This window comes from Pelophylax lessonae (assembly GCF_965119305.1).
Source record: "Pelophylax lessonae genome assembly, chromosome: 1".
NCBI classification, from domain to species: Eukaryota; Metazoa; Chordata; class Amphibia; order Anura; family Ranidae; genus Pelophylax; species Pelophylax lessonae.
In genome coordinates, this window is record NC_138768.1 from 555,905,040 (window position 1) to 555,918,326 (window position 13,287).

The following is a 13,287-nucleotide window of genomic DNA, read 5'->3' on the forward strand; positions in this document are numbered from 1 at the left end:
AAAGCGCAGTGGATTACAACATCGTCTATTAATTTAGTACAAGTAGTGATATTTATACATTTAATTTTTCCTCTATAATATAATTGCAGTTGCCTGCCAGTGAGTGTCAGGCCCACAGACTGTACTGTGCCCACTGCCCACCACTCATATAGGATGGCACAGCACCTTGCAGATAAAAAAGTAATTTCATTTTTTCTCTGTAATATAATTGCAGTTGCCTGCCAGTGAGTGTCAGGCCCACAGACTGCACTGTGCCCACAGCCCACCACTCATATAGGGTGGCACAGCACCTTGCAGATAAAAAAATGTATTTAATTTTACCTGTAATATAATTGCAGTTGCTTGCCAGTGAGTGTCAGGTCCACAGACCGTACTGTGCCCACTGCCCACCACTCATATAGGGTGGCACAGCACCTTGCAGATAAAGTAATTAAAATTTTCCTCTGTAATATAATTGCAGTTGCCTGCCAGTGAGTGTCAGGCCCACAGACTGTACTGTGCCCACTGCCCACCACTCATATAGGATGGCACAGCACCTTGCAGATAAAAAAGTCATTTAATTTTTTCTCTGTAATATAATTGCAGTTGCCTGCCAGTGAGTGTCAGGCCCACAGACTGCACTGTGCCCACTGCCCACCACTCATATAGGGTGGCACAGCAAAACAATAAGGTGATACCACCCTTCTCCTGCGCTTAGAATCCAAGCTCCCCGACCACACTCCTCACGGGACTCACAACTGGCGTCTCAGATGGCTAAGGTCTTGCTGCCCAAAACGGACTGGGGTAGTCCAACAGTACTAGAGGCAAAGAGAAACAAAGAAAGGGCGCACCGACCTAGCGCATTATCCTCATTAATAGGCTTTATTCATGCAACATATAAAATGGCTACTCACAAACACAGGTGAAAAAAAGATCATATCAAGCTCAGTTGCTCCAGTGTCAGGAGTAGTCCATAAGTTAGTCCATAATCCGATGAGATGACGGCTGACGCGTTTCAAGTGGCTCTGAGGTAGAGGCTGCGCCTCGAAACGTGTCAGCCGTCATCTCATCGGATTATGGACTAACTTATGGACTACTCCTGACACTGGAGGAACTGAGCTTGATATGATCTTTTTTCACCTGTGTTTGTGAGTAGCCATTTTATATGTATGAGGATAATGCGCTAGGTCGTGCGCCCTTTCTTTGTTTCTCTTTGCCTCTAGGGTGGCACAGCACCTTGCAGTGATCTTTTTTCACCTGTGTTTGTGAGTAGCCATTTTATATGTATAAGGATAATGCGCTAGGTCGGTGCGCCCTTTCTTTGTTTCTCTTTGCCTCTAGGGTGGCACAGCACCTTGCAGATAAAAAATGAATTTTACCTCTGTAATATAATTGCAGTTGCCTGCCAGTGAGTGTCAGGCCCACAGACTGTACTGTGCCCACTGCAAATGGACTGTTTGCGGTTGTTTGCGGTGCGTTAAACGGGGAGTTTGGTCTGTCAGAGTTTGGTCTGTCACTGTGAAGCGGGCATAACCCTTACACTACCTGATCGATACAACATCATACCTGATCGTATTCACACACTGGATGTTTTAAAGCACGTTATTCCAAACAATTTAGGAATGTTAGGTGATTTATGCCCTTTATGGATTAAAACCCGACTCTGCGTCAACGACGTAATTTTCCATGGATCCCCCTCCGGCATGCCACAGTCCAGGTGTTAGTCCCCTTGAAACAACTTTTCCTTCACTATTGTGGCCAGAAAGAGTCCCTGTAGGTTTTAAAATTCGCCTGCCTATTGAAGTCTATGGAGGTTCGCCCGTTCGTGAACATTTGCAGAAGTTCGCGTTTACCGTTCGCGAACATAAAATTTTATGTTCGCGACATCTCTACTCAGGAGCAAGCATGGGGGAAGGGGGGGGGGGGCACGCACGCGGCAGTTTGTGAGAGGGGAAGCTGATCTGCGGGGCTGGTGGCCACGATTGCCACCGGGCACCAGCGATCACTCCCCGGGAAGACAGAACGGCGGTCTGCCGCTGTAAACATGCAGAAAATTGTTCTGTCAGTTATCATCACAGGGCTCCTGTGTTCCTCCTATTTAGGAACACAGGTCCCTGTGTTGATCCAAAAAGCCCATCCCCTCACAGTTAGAAAACACCCCCTAGGCTCACATTTAACCCTTTGATTGCTCCTGGGTTAACCCCTTCCCTGCCAGTGTCATTATTACAGTAACAGTGCATATTTTTAGCATTTTTGGCCTGTATGGACCTGTCCAAGTGTGTACGGGGAAAATGGCGGCCAGGGGCACGTGGCTCGTGTGCCAGGGGCCGTGTGTGTGTCAAGGCTACATGGAATGATGTTGACTGTGCATATGACAGTGGGACATTTATTCTGTATAGCGACAGTGTCAATACTGTAAAGATAGCAGTCGGCCATGCCTGGAAGGGCAGTGGAGCTTTCTTCGGAGACAGTATGGTGACGGGCCTTGCTTTTACATGTGCTGGAAAGAGGACTGTTGACCGTGCATACGACAGCGGGACAATTCTCTGGACTGGCAAAGAGGGACAGCTGGCTCAAGGTGATGGAGGCGCAGCTGGGGCCCTGCTACAAGCAAGAAGAGTGGATGCATGTCTGGTGAGGGACATGGTTTGCTTTGCAGTAACTTCTGTGTCGGCTGAGGTGAGAGAGTGCGGCATTGGAGGGGTTACTGCACTGCGCGGGAAAGCACGGGCTCGAAAATTCTGCCTAGCAGGAGGAGCCACCGCCAAACAAGGAATGTGGGTGGAGACGTTGGTTACGCACAGCCAATCAGAAGTGACAAGGGAAGTCCATAAATTACTTCCTCCTTCGGGTGTGGCTGAGAGGGAGACACGTGCGAGGAGAAGCAACATTGAGTTTGCTGGAGAACGAAAGTAGCAACCGCAACTATTCCTCCCTTTGGCGGAGAACCTGCTGGGCAGACCTGGGAGCAGACCGAAGAGCCGAAGGTGATTGTCCTGTGGGACACAGGAGTGCAGATGGTGCCCGATGGAGGACTGGCGCTGTGCACTGGAGGGGGCGTGGAGCACTTAGGCCTGGTATGTCCCAAATGTATGAGTGTGACCATGCGGGTGCGAGCGTGGAGCCAGTGTGGGCACTGCGGCTATCTGCTGCTGCGGGGGGAGAAGAGTGAGGGTCGGCCCAGACAGTTGAGTGTGTCATGGGAGACAGGAGTCACTTGGGTCACGTCGGTTCTGGAATCGGGACCTCTCTGCGGAGGTGGGAGAGGAGTCATCAGGGTGCTAATGCAGCTGGAGGCCATGCAACCTGGCAGTGGTTCAGACTGTACAGCCAGGGAAACCCGATTGCCAGACAAAGGCTGCATGCAGGTACTGAGAGGCGGGAAGTGGCCACCTGATGCGCTGAAGGTTACCGCAGCAGTAGCAAGGTCTGCTCCCATCCCTATTAAGGAGGAAAGATTGCCGGCGGCAGTCGGCAAGTGTGAGTAGTGAGGAGGAGGCCGGGGCCATCAATGTGGGGTCTCCAAGTTTCCAAAACAAGTTCAGGTCAATTGAGGAAGCAATTGACAATTGGAGGTCTGAGGATGAAACAGAATGGGACTGAGGATCTGAGACTGGAAGCAGTTTGCCAGGTCCTGATACAGTGGAGGCGCCTGATAGAGAGACCAAGGAGTTTGTAGTAAGAGCAGAGCTGGCTCAACGTTTGGGGCTCTGTGAGGCCTATTCAAGTAGGGTCCCAGATCTAACCCCGCCCACGAACTATGCCCAGGCTCAGGATCAGAATGAGGCCTTTAGCTCCCTTATCAGGCGTGAGGAGAATCCATTCTCTCTAGCTGGGAGAGGAAACAGGAAAACCCTACCCATATTTTCACGAATGCAGCGATGGTTACAGTGCAAGATAGCAATGGAATATGGGTACAATTACCCGTATGCTCCCCAGGAGGTTATACTCGAAATATAGTCCAAAAGAGAGTCTTGGTGTGATGAAGCCATCTGGGACTTTCTGTTTGTTCCAAAGCTCTTTTGGAACTCAACTAGAGCAGACCTGTGGGAGAAGTTCACTTCTGTAAAGACACAATGGTACTATGGGCGGTCCATATATGTGGATCGGGTGGAAGTCCGCTGCCCAGACAGATCAGGCCAGGCTTGGTCGGTCTGTGTTCGGAACAGTCAGGGAAAGCTAGTAAGGATCCCCCACCCAGAGTATTACATTTAAAGAAGAATTTTTTCAGAGGAAAAAATGGCTGGCTAGCCTGCATAAAGAATGCACACTACTGACTCAAAAGTAGCGCTTGGGGCTTGTATTTCACCTCTTTTCTTTTGTCCATCATCTCTACGAATTTGTTGTTCTGCGGGTGACCATTACAGGAATGGGTGGTGCATCCAGGAAGTCTAGTGGGGGGTGTTCTAGTACCAGAGACCCCCAAAGTTATCCCTCACTCGGCAGGACTGTGGGTCACTCAGGCTCCAGTAGCCTATCCTGTTTCCAGAAAGGAGGAGTGTCAGTAAACTGCAGCAGGGAGATGCTGTTTGTACCTCTCCTATGGACTCTGTGTAAGTTAGTCAGTGAAAAGGCACAGATCCACCTACAGAAAAAGAGGGAATGAAACGTTGTGTCAAGAACTAGACAAGCAGTGGAGTCAGAGATTAGGATGAGAAGGTCAGCTCTCCGGGGTGGGTCTTCTCATCAATTGCTCAGTTAGATCACCTGTACCTGTATATGTATATGAAAAATATGATTAACCCCTGCTTTCTTCTCTACAGACGAAATCAGCCTTAGAGGTAGATAGTCAGGATGTACATATCTGTTTATTCCCTACCAAACAGTTTGTTTGGTGGGGGGTGCATCCCTCTATGCACCTAAATTGTATATTTTTACAGCAAATGGATACTCAATTTTTGTATGTAACTTATTTTGTACATTCGTTCTTTTTTCCCTTTTCCCCATTTCCAAGTTTGTGGGAAACGCCTAAGTTTTTGATAGGATTTTTGTAGGGGGCGGCTGCCGCAGAGCCAACGGGATGTGGCTCATTTTTGATGGGGGGTGGATGTAGCACCCTCCTAACTGCCCAGGGGTCTGACTAAGAGAGGGGACCACTCAAGAGAGGTCAAGGGGATCAAGGAGCCAGCTAACCCGGAGTGTTACAGTAAAGGGGGTGCCAAGTTGTAAAGCCCTGAAGATTAGGGGTTAAAGGCGGCACCAGGAAGGGCCCTGAAGTTGCTCAGCAGTGCAGTCTATAATTAAAGTCAGCTACCTTAGGAAAGAAGTGCCTTAGGAAGCTAATAGGACTCTTTCACAGTCAAAGGTGAAATACAGTAAGCGGCCTAGCCGTGACTAGCTCAATCAGCGTTAACCAGCGTCAGTCAGCGTTAACCAGCGTCAGTCAGCATTTTTTGTACAGTCCCTGCCTTTTTGTGCATAGTTCAGTTATTGGAGCATCCCACTCATCCCTTCTCCTATCCAAGTTACAAATAAAAACACAAAAACCAAAGAAATTGGACTGGTTCTTTTCTGAGGTAAAAAGACTTGGAAACATGTCAGAATGGCCTACTGTTGCTAATTGTAATCCAGGGGAACCCACACACAGCAGCTCCCATGGGAGTAGTGCTACACGATATTAATGAATAAAAAGAGAGATGCAGAGAGGTTTGCAATCCCATGGGGCCACTTCTTTTGGGACCATAAAAATTCTGTGGGTCTGTGCTTTGGCAATTCTGCTTCTTGAATATTCCCCCCTCCTCAGTTCTCGGATCACCAATCATCAGGGAACAGGAAACACAATGCAGAACAGTAAAGGCCCTCATAGATGACTCAAACTTCAGCCCGTTCTAGCTGAATTGTCTGAAATTCGAGCCATGGGTTGCCCCGCAAACACCGCCTGGCTCAAAAAAAGTTGATTTAAAAAAAAAAAAACCTAGCCAGGGTTACAATTATCAGCCAAACATTGACTTCATCCTATCTAGTCCTTTGCCCTCTGCTTGCTTTTTTAAGGGCACAGCTTCCAGAATTCAGGTCCCCTTAGGATCCTCTCAGGTTCTCTTAAAGTGGACCTGAGAGGCACTGATCCCTCTGACTGCTAGTCTTGGCAGATATAGAGTGAGTCTGGATGTTGTCACTACTTTGCTGCTCCCTGTTCTCCTTGCAGGAGGCTCTGAGATAAGTAAGTTAAGCCCTGCATTTACCAAGACTCAACACAGTCTGTAAGAGACACAGAGATAGTAACAGGTGATATTGTAGATCAGATGAAGGGGGCTGTCTTGCCTCCAGCATGGAGACTAAAAGGCTTACTCAACCTTTAAGACCAAGTTACATATAATACCCATATTCAGGGTGTTACGTGGTCCTAAGAGTACCCCAAACCTATAAATGCCCCCCCCCCCCGATAGCGTGTGGAGGTTCTTCTACCCCGTAGCAGATGTCAGATTTCAAAATCAGCAGGGCTGTGTGGGTTTCCACCTGAACAGCCATGTCATTCACTCACAGAGATCTGTAAATGAATAAACCACTGTGCCAGATGAACTTTGAACTTCAATGGAACACGAATATGGTTAGCGTAGCTCATTGACGCTTCCTCTAGCGATCTATCTGAAAGCCTATAGCTCAGGACAGAGCGGAGAAAGAGTCTGCAGAAGCCTGGCATCACACCCACCTTCCACCGATCGCCATTGATGCTTTGTAGGCTCATTTGCAAAATAAATAAAAGCACATTTTTTCTGCAAATATATGTGCATTTATTTATTTTTATTTTTGGCAGAAGGTTCTCTTAGCCTTTATACTGTTGTTAATACTGTTAACTTTGTCTTGGTCTCCTTTCAGTTGTCAAAAACTGAACTTCTGCTGTTTATGCAGTGTTTGACTTTACCACGCCTTCGTACCTCCCAGGATTTCTATCTACAGAAAAAGGAACCGGTGCATCCTGGGAAGCCCTGTCTCCATTTTGAGGAGCACATGTGAAGGAGAAGCATTTCCAGGTAGCCAGCTACCATCCTGACACACGTGTAGTAAAGGATTGGCCTATTTTCCTTTGCAGGCAGCATCGCTGGTGAGCTTTGGACCCACCAGCAGCTCTCTTTGTTATCTTAAACATTTGTGATTGCGTGATTTTTCTTATCTTTCTCCTTAGAGCCTTTTGGCGCAGGCTTTCCAATCAGGTCCGCCTATCAGTTTTTCAGGCCGACCTGATTGGTAACTAGGGATGATCGAATGGTTCGGGTCGACCATCGGTTCGACCCGAACATTGACTGTTCGAGGTTCGGCCGAATTTAGAACTTTTTGCTGAAAAAGTTTGCAATTCAGCAACCAGAACCGACCAAAATGCAATGGGCCAGGAAATGGGCTTTAAAAGCCTGTGATTGGACCAGAACCATTAGTAAAAGCCAGTTGAGGGGGCAGGAGAATGCTAGGAATGTGATTGGAGTGACTAGGGGGTCCCTGGGCCAATCATTAGTGAATACGCCCCCCAGTATATAAGATAACCCCCGCCAAATTCCTAGCATTGTAATACAGGGACATGGAAGAGAGTGGAAGCAGTTCTGTTAATTTTACTTTAAAAGTGTCATTTAGCATTTATTAGGTGTGAGGAAAAGGGATATCTAGTGTAGTTAGGGTGCTATTTTCCACTTTAGTTAGATGCAAAAATTTAGTTTCTGTAGGGAAAGTGTTAAGTGCCAGGGTGACCATAGTGTAGTGTAGGGTGAACTGACACTGACTGCTATGGCAGGGTGACCAAACCCTTCCATATCAGTGTGACCGCTATAGGGAAAAGATAGTTTCTCTTAAGTCACATTCGGTGCACTAATATGGCTTCTCGCCGGTCAGCCTGCTTTTTGGCTGCAGGCGTTTATAGGGATTTTTTGAGGACAAGTTTGGAGTCAGGCATGACATCTAAACTTGTGTATTGGGGTATACATACACACACATGTCTGTATATATACACCTGCACATATATAGGTGTGAAAGGAGCAGAAAACACTACTTGCGCTAATGAAATAATTAACACCAATATGGTTACGCTCCTATCACACCTATATATGTGTAAGTGTAAAATACATATAAGTGTGTGTGTGTGTATATATATATATATATATACACCTATACAGAAGTTCAGATGTTTTGCCTGCCTCCAAAGAACCCAAAAAATGCCCAAAAAAAGCCAGCGCCAAAAAAAAAAAAAAAAGTGTGTTTTTGCAGCTGGTGTTTGTTTGGCATTTTTTGGGGTCTTTGGAGGCAGGCAAAACATCTGAACTTCTGTATAGGGGGAATATATACACACACACTTATATGTATTTTACACTTACACATATATAGGTGTGATAGGAGCGGAGCCATATCGGTGTTAATTATTTCATTAGCGCAAGTATAGTGTTCTGCTACTTTCACACCTATATATGTGTAGGTGTGTATATATACCCCTATACAGAAGTTCAGATGTCATGCCTGCCTCCAAAGAACCCAAAAAAATGCCCAAAAAAACCCTGCAATAACACACCTGGGTGTTTTTTTTTTTTGGCGCAGGCGTTTTTTTTGGGCATTTTTTTGGAGGCAGGCAAAACATCAGAACTTCTGTGTAGGGGTAAATATACACACATACTTATATGTATATATACCCATACACATATATAGGTGTGAAAGGATCAGAACACTATACTTGCGCTAATTAAATAATTAACACCAATATGGCTCCGCTCCTATCACACCTATATATGTGTAAGTGTAAAATACATATAAGTGTGTGTATATATATATATATATATATATATATATATATATACCCCTATACAGAAGTTCAGATGTTTTGCCTGCCTCCAAAGAACCCAAAAAAAAAAAAATGCCCAAAAAAACGCTAGAGCCAAAAAAAAAAAATGCCCAGGTGTGTTGTTGCAGGCATTTTTTTGGGGGGTTTTGGAGGCAGGCAAAACATCTGAACTTGTGTATAGTGGTATATATACACACATATTTATATGTATTTTACACTTACACATATATAGGTGTTATAGGAGCGGAGCCATATTAGTGTTAATTATTTCATTAGCGCAAGCATATATTTCTGCTACTATCACACCTATATATGTCTAGGTGTATATATACATATAAGTATGTGTGTATATATACACAAGTTCAGATGTTTTGCCTGCCTCAAAAGACCCCAAAAAATGCCCCAAAAAAACGCCTGCTACTAAACCGGCAAGGTGTGAAAATAGCGAAGCCATATCCCTGTTCTATAAGTGACATAATACAAATGATCTTTTTTTTATGGTTCTGGACATGCTACAGAGCTGAAACTTCACAGGTACACTTTTTAGACCCCCCAGATACAAAATCCAAAGAATTTTTTTTTTTTTTTTATTTATTTATTTATTTTTTCAATAATTGGCTTTTTTTGTGTGATTAATAGTCCCTGGGGTATGACCCAGAACCCTAGGCACTTTTTAGGGGCATTTATTGAGTTTTAGGGCTTCAAAATTGTGTTTTTTGATTACCGAAGTTCGGGTCCCATTGATTTCAATGGGGTTCTGAAATCCGGGCCGAACTTTCGGGAAGTTCGGATGTTCTGGCCGAACCGAACTTTTGAAAAGTTCGATCATCCCTATTGGTAACTCCATACAACTCTACGGACAGGTGGACATAAATTAACTTGTGTCCATTTAAACCCACCTACCTCCAAGTGTGTCAAGGACTTTGTCGTTTTCCATTTTGCCAAGTAAATATCAGAGGTAGCCTGATGTATACGGACAGTTGAGTGCCCATAGAGCTATTACGGGTCTATCCGTTTTTGTTGGACACAAACTAATCAAGCACATATGTAAAAATCATGAAATATGTCCTGTTTATCTCCAATTCAGGATGGACTATGCTCATGGATCTACTCCTGATCAGAGCGAACCCCGCTCCATGTTAAAGAGCCCTTCATTTTACCCTAAAAAAAGTTTGAGACTTACACGCAGACTGGCTTATTGAAAGCTAGAAGGGTTCTGCTGCATGTCAAGGTGCACACAGGTCATGGGGTAATGTGTGGCAAGGATAGAACAGGAACACAGTCAAAACTGGTCCTTAGCTCTCTGACTGGTTTTCTTCTAAGATTGCCCTGTAATTAGCTCCATCCATCTTCCCATCAACTCTGACTAGCTTCCCCGTCCCTGCTGGAGAAAAGCATCCCCGCAACATGATGCTGCCACCGCCATGATTCACAGTGGGGATGGTGTGTTCAGGATGATGTGCAGTGTTAGTTTTCTGCCACACATAGCGTTTTGCTTTTTGGCCAAAAAGTTACATTTTGGTCTCATCTGACCAGAGCACCTTCTTCCACATGTTTGCTGTGCCCCCCACTTGGCTTCTCGCAAACTGCAAACAGGACTTTTGGCTTTCTTTCTACAATGGCTTTCTTCTTGCCACTCTTCCATAAAGGGCAGATTTGTGGCATGCATGACTAATAGTTGTCCTGTGGACAGAATATCCCACTTGAGCTGTGGATCTCTGCTGCTCTTCCAGAGTTACCATAGGCCTCTTGGCTGCTTCTCTGATTAATGCTCTCCTTTCCCGGCCTGTCAGTTTAGGTAGATGGCCATGTCTTGGTAGGTTTGCAGTTGTGCCATACTCTTTCCATTTTCGGATGATGGATTGAACAGTGCTCTGTGAGATGTTCAAAGCTTGGGATATTTTTATATATCCTAACCCTGCTTTAAACTTCTCCACAACTTTATCCTTGACCTGTCTGGTGTGTTCCTTGGCCTTCATGATGCGGATTGTTCAATAAGGTTCTCTAACAAACCTCTGAGGGCTTCATAGAACAGCTGTATTTTTATACTGAGGATAAATTACACACAGGTGGACTTTATTTACTAATTAGGTGACTTCTGAAGGCAATTGGTTCCACTAGATTTTAGTTAGGGGTATCAGAGTAAAGGGGGCTGAATACAAATGCATGCCACACTTTTCAGAGATTTATTAGTAAAACATTTTGAAAACGATTTATCATTTTTCTTCCACTTCACAATTATGTGCTACTTTGTGTTGCTCTATCACATAAAATCCCAATAAAACACATTTACGTTTTTGGTTGTAACATGACTAAATGTGAAAAATTTCAAGGGGTGTGAATACTTTTTCAAGGCACTACTTAATTTTTTTATGGTGGTGGGATTGGGAAAATTGTGGCAAAAAAGCTTTGCAGTCTTAAAGTGGTTGTAAGCCTTTGTTTTTTTTTTTTTTCATTAAAATAACAATCATGTCTACATTTACCTGCAAAATCACTGCACAGAGCAGCCCCAATCCTCCTCTTCTGGGACCCCCCACTGGTGCTCCAGGCCCTCCTCTTCAGCGGGAAATCGAAAGCTACTTCCCATGGGGGCACCTGTGTGTGCTCACTCCCAAGTCCTGCTGCTATGCCCATTGACACAGACAGCGGGACTCGGCCCCCCCCCCCACTCCCATGTCACAGCATTTTATTGACAACAGTGGGAACCAATGGCTCCCCGCTGCTATAAAACTGCTCAATGACTGTCTCCATGACAGCGGCAGGAGTCGCTGCTCTTGTGCACATCGCTAGATTGGATCAGGCTCGGGTAAGAAAAAGGGGATGTTGGGGGGGAGCTGCAGCACAGAAGGTTTTTCACCTTAATGCATGCTGTCATAAATGTGGTCAGGGGCCCCTTGATTTCTTTTTACATTGTTTATATTTAAAGTTTTAGAATAACACAGCATAAAGTATAAAAAATTGTCAACCAAACCATTGGTACCCTTTTATCATTACAGTTGTGTGAGTGCCGGGTCACACTTGTGCGATGCGGGAAGGCTGTGAATTCGCAGCCTGTTCCCACATCGCAAACGCACATCTGGCAGTTGACACTGCCATATGCGATACGCAGGGGGTGTCAATTAAATGTTAACGACACCCCCAGTTTGATCGCATATCGCAGTGCGATCTGACAGTTCGCACAGGATCGGAACGCACAAGTGTGAACCATTGTGCGATCCGATCCTGATGCGGCTGAAAAAAAGGGTCATGTGTGACTTTTGTGTGGGTGCGGTGCCAATTTAGCCATACAAAGTGTATGGCTGAATTCGCACTGCACATCCGATCGCATGTAATGAAGGAGCAGTGCGCTCCGATATTACATGCGATCGCCGCACACGCTAGAGTGTGAACCGGCATTATTAGTGTTTGACAGCTTTACAAAATATATTGATAACAGTATTCCAAAGTCAAGACACAAAAGTCTCCATTACCACTTCTGGACCGGAAGCATTTACCCCCTTAATGACCAGGCTGTTTTTTGCGATTCGGCACTGTGTTATTTTAATGGACAATTGCACGGTCGTGCGACACTGTACCCAAATAAAATGTATGTCCTTTTTTTTCCCCACAAATAGAGCTTTCTTTTGGTGGTATTTGATCACCTCCTTGACTTTTTTTTTTTTGTTTGCGCTAGAAACAAAAAAAAACCCATAAATTTTGAAAAAAAAAAAAAAAAATATATATATATACATACTGTATATATATATATTTTTTTTACGCTATGCTTTAAAACATACCCCCAAAAAATGTAAAAAATCTAATTTTTTCATCAGCTTAGGCCAATATGTATTCCGCTACATATTTTTGGTAAAAATATTCCCAATAAGCGTATATTGATTGGTTTGCGCAAAAGTTATAGCATCTACAAACTATGGAATATTTTTATGGAATTTTTATTTATTTTATATTTTTACTAGTAACAGCGGTGATCAGTGATTTTTAGCGGGGCTGCGACATTGCAGCTGACAAATTGGACACCTAACTGACACTTTTTTTGGGGGACCAGTGACACTAATACAGTGATCAGTGCTTTAAAAAAATGCACTCGCACTGTACTAATGACACTGGTAGAGAAGGTGTTAACATCAGGGGCGATTAAAAGGGTTAAGTGTGTTCCTAGAGAGTGCTTTCTATCTGTATGGGGGATGATTTAACTGGAGGAATTTTATCACCTGTGCAATTTTATCTTGATGCGCTATAAACAAAAAAGAGCGACAATTCTAAAAAAAAAAAAAAAAAAAAAAAAATATTTCTCACTTTCTGCAATATAACATTCCTGAAAAAAAAAAATAAAAAAAATAAAAATGTTTCATCCTTTTAGGCCAATTTGTATTCTGCTACATATTTTTGGTAAATGAAAATCCCAATAAGCATATTTTGATTGGCTTTGCGTAAAAGTTATCACGTCTACAAACTAGGGGAAAGATTTGTTATTTTATTTTTTACTAGTAATGATGGCAGTCTATGATTTCTAGCAGGACTGTGACATTGCGGCGGACAGATCGGACCCTAAC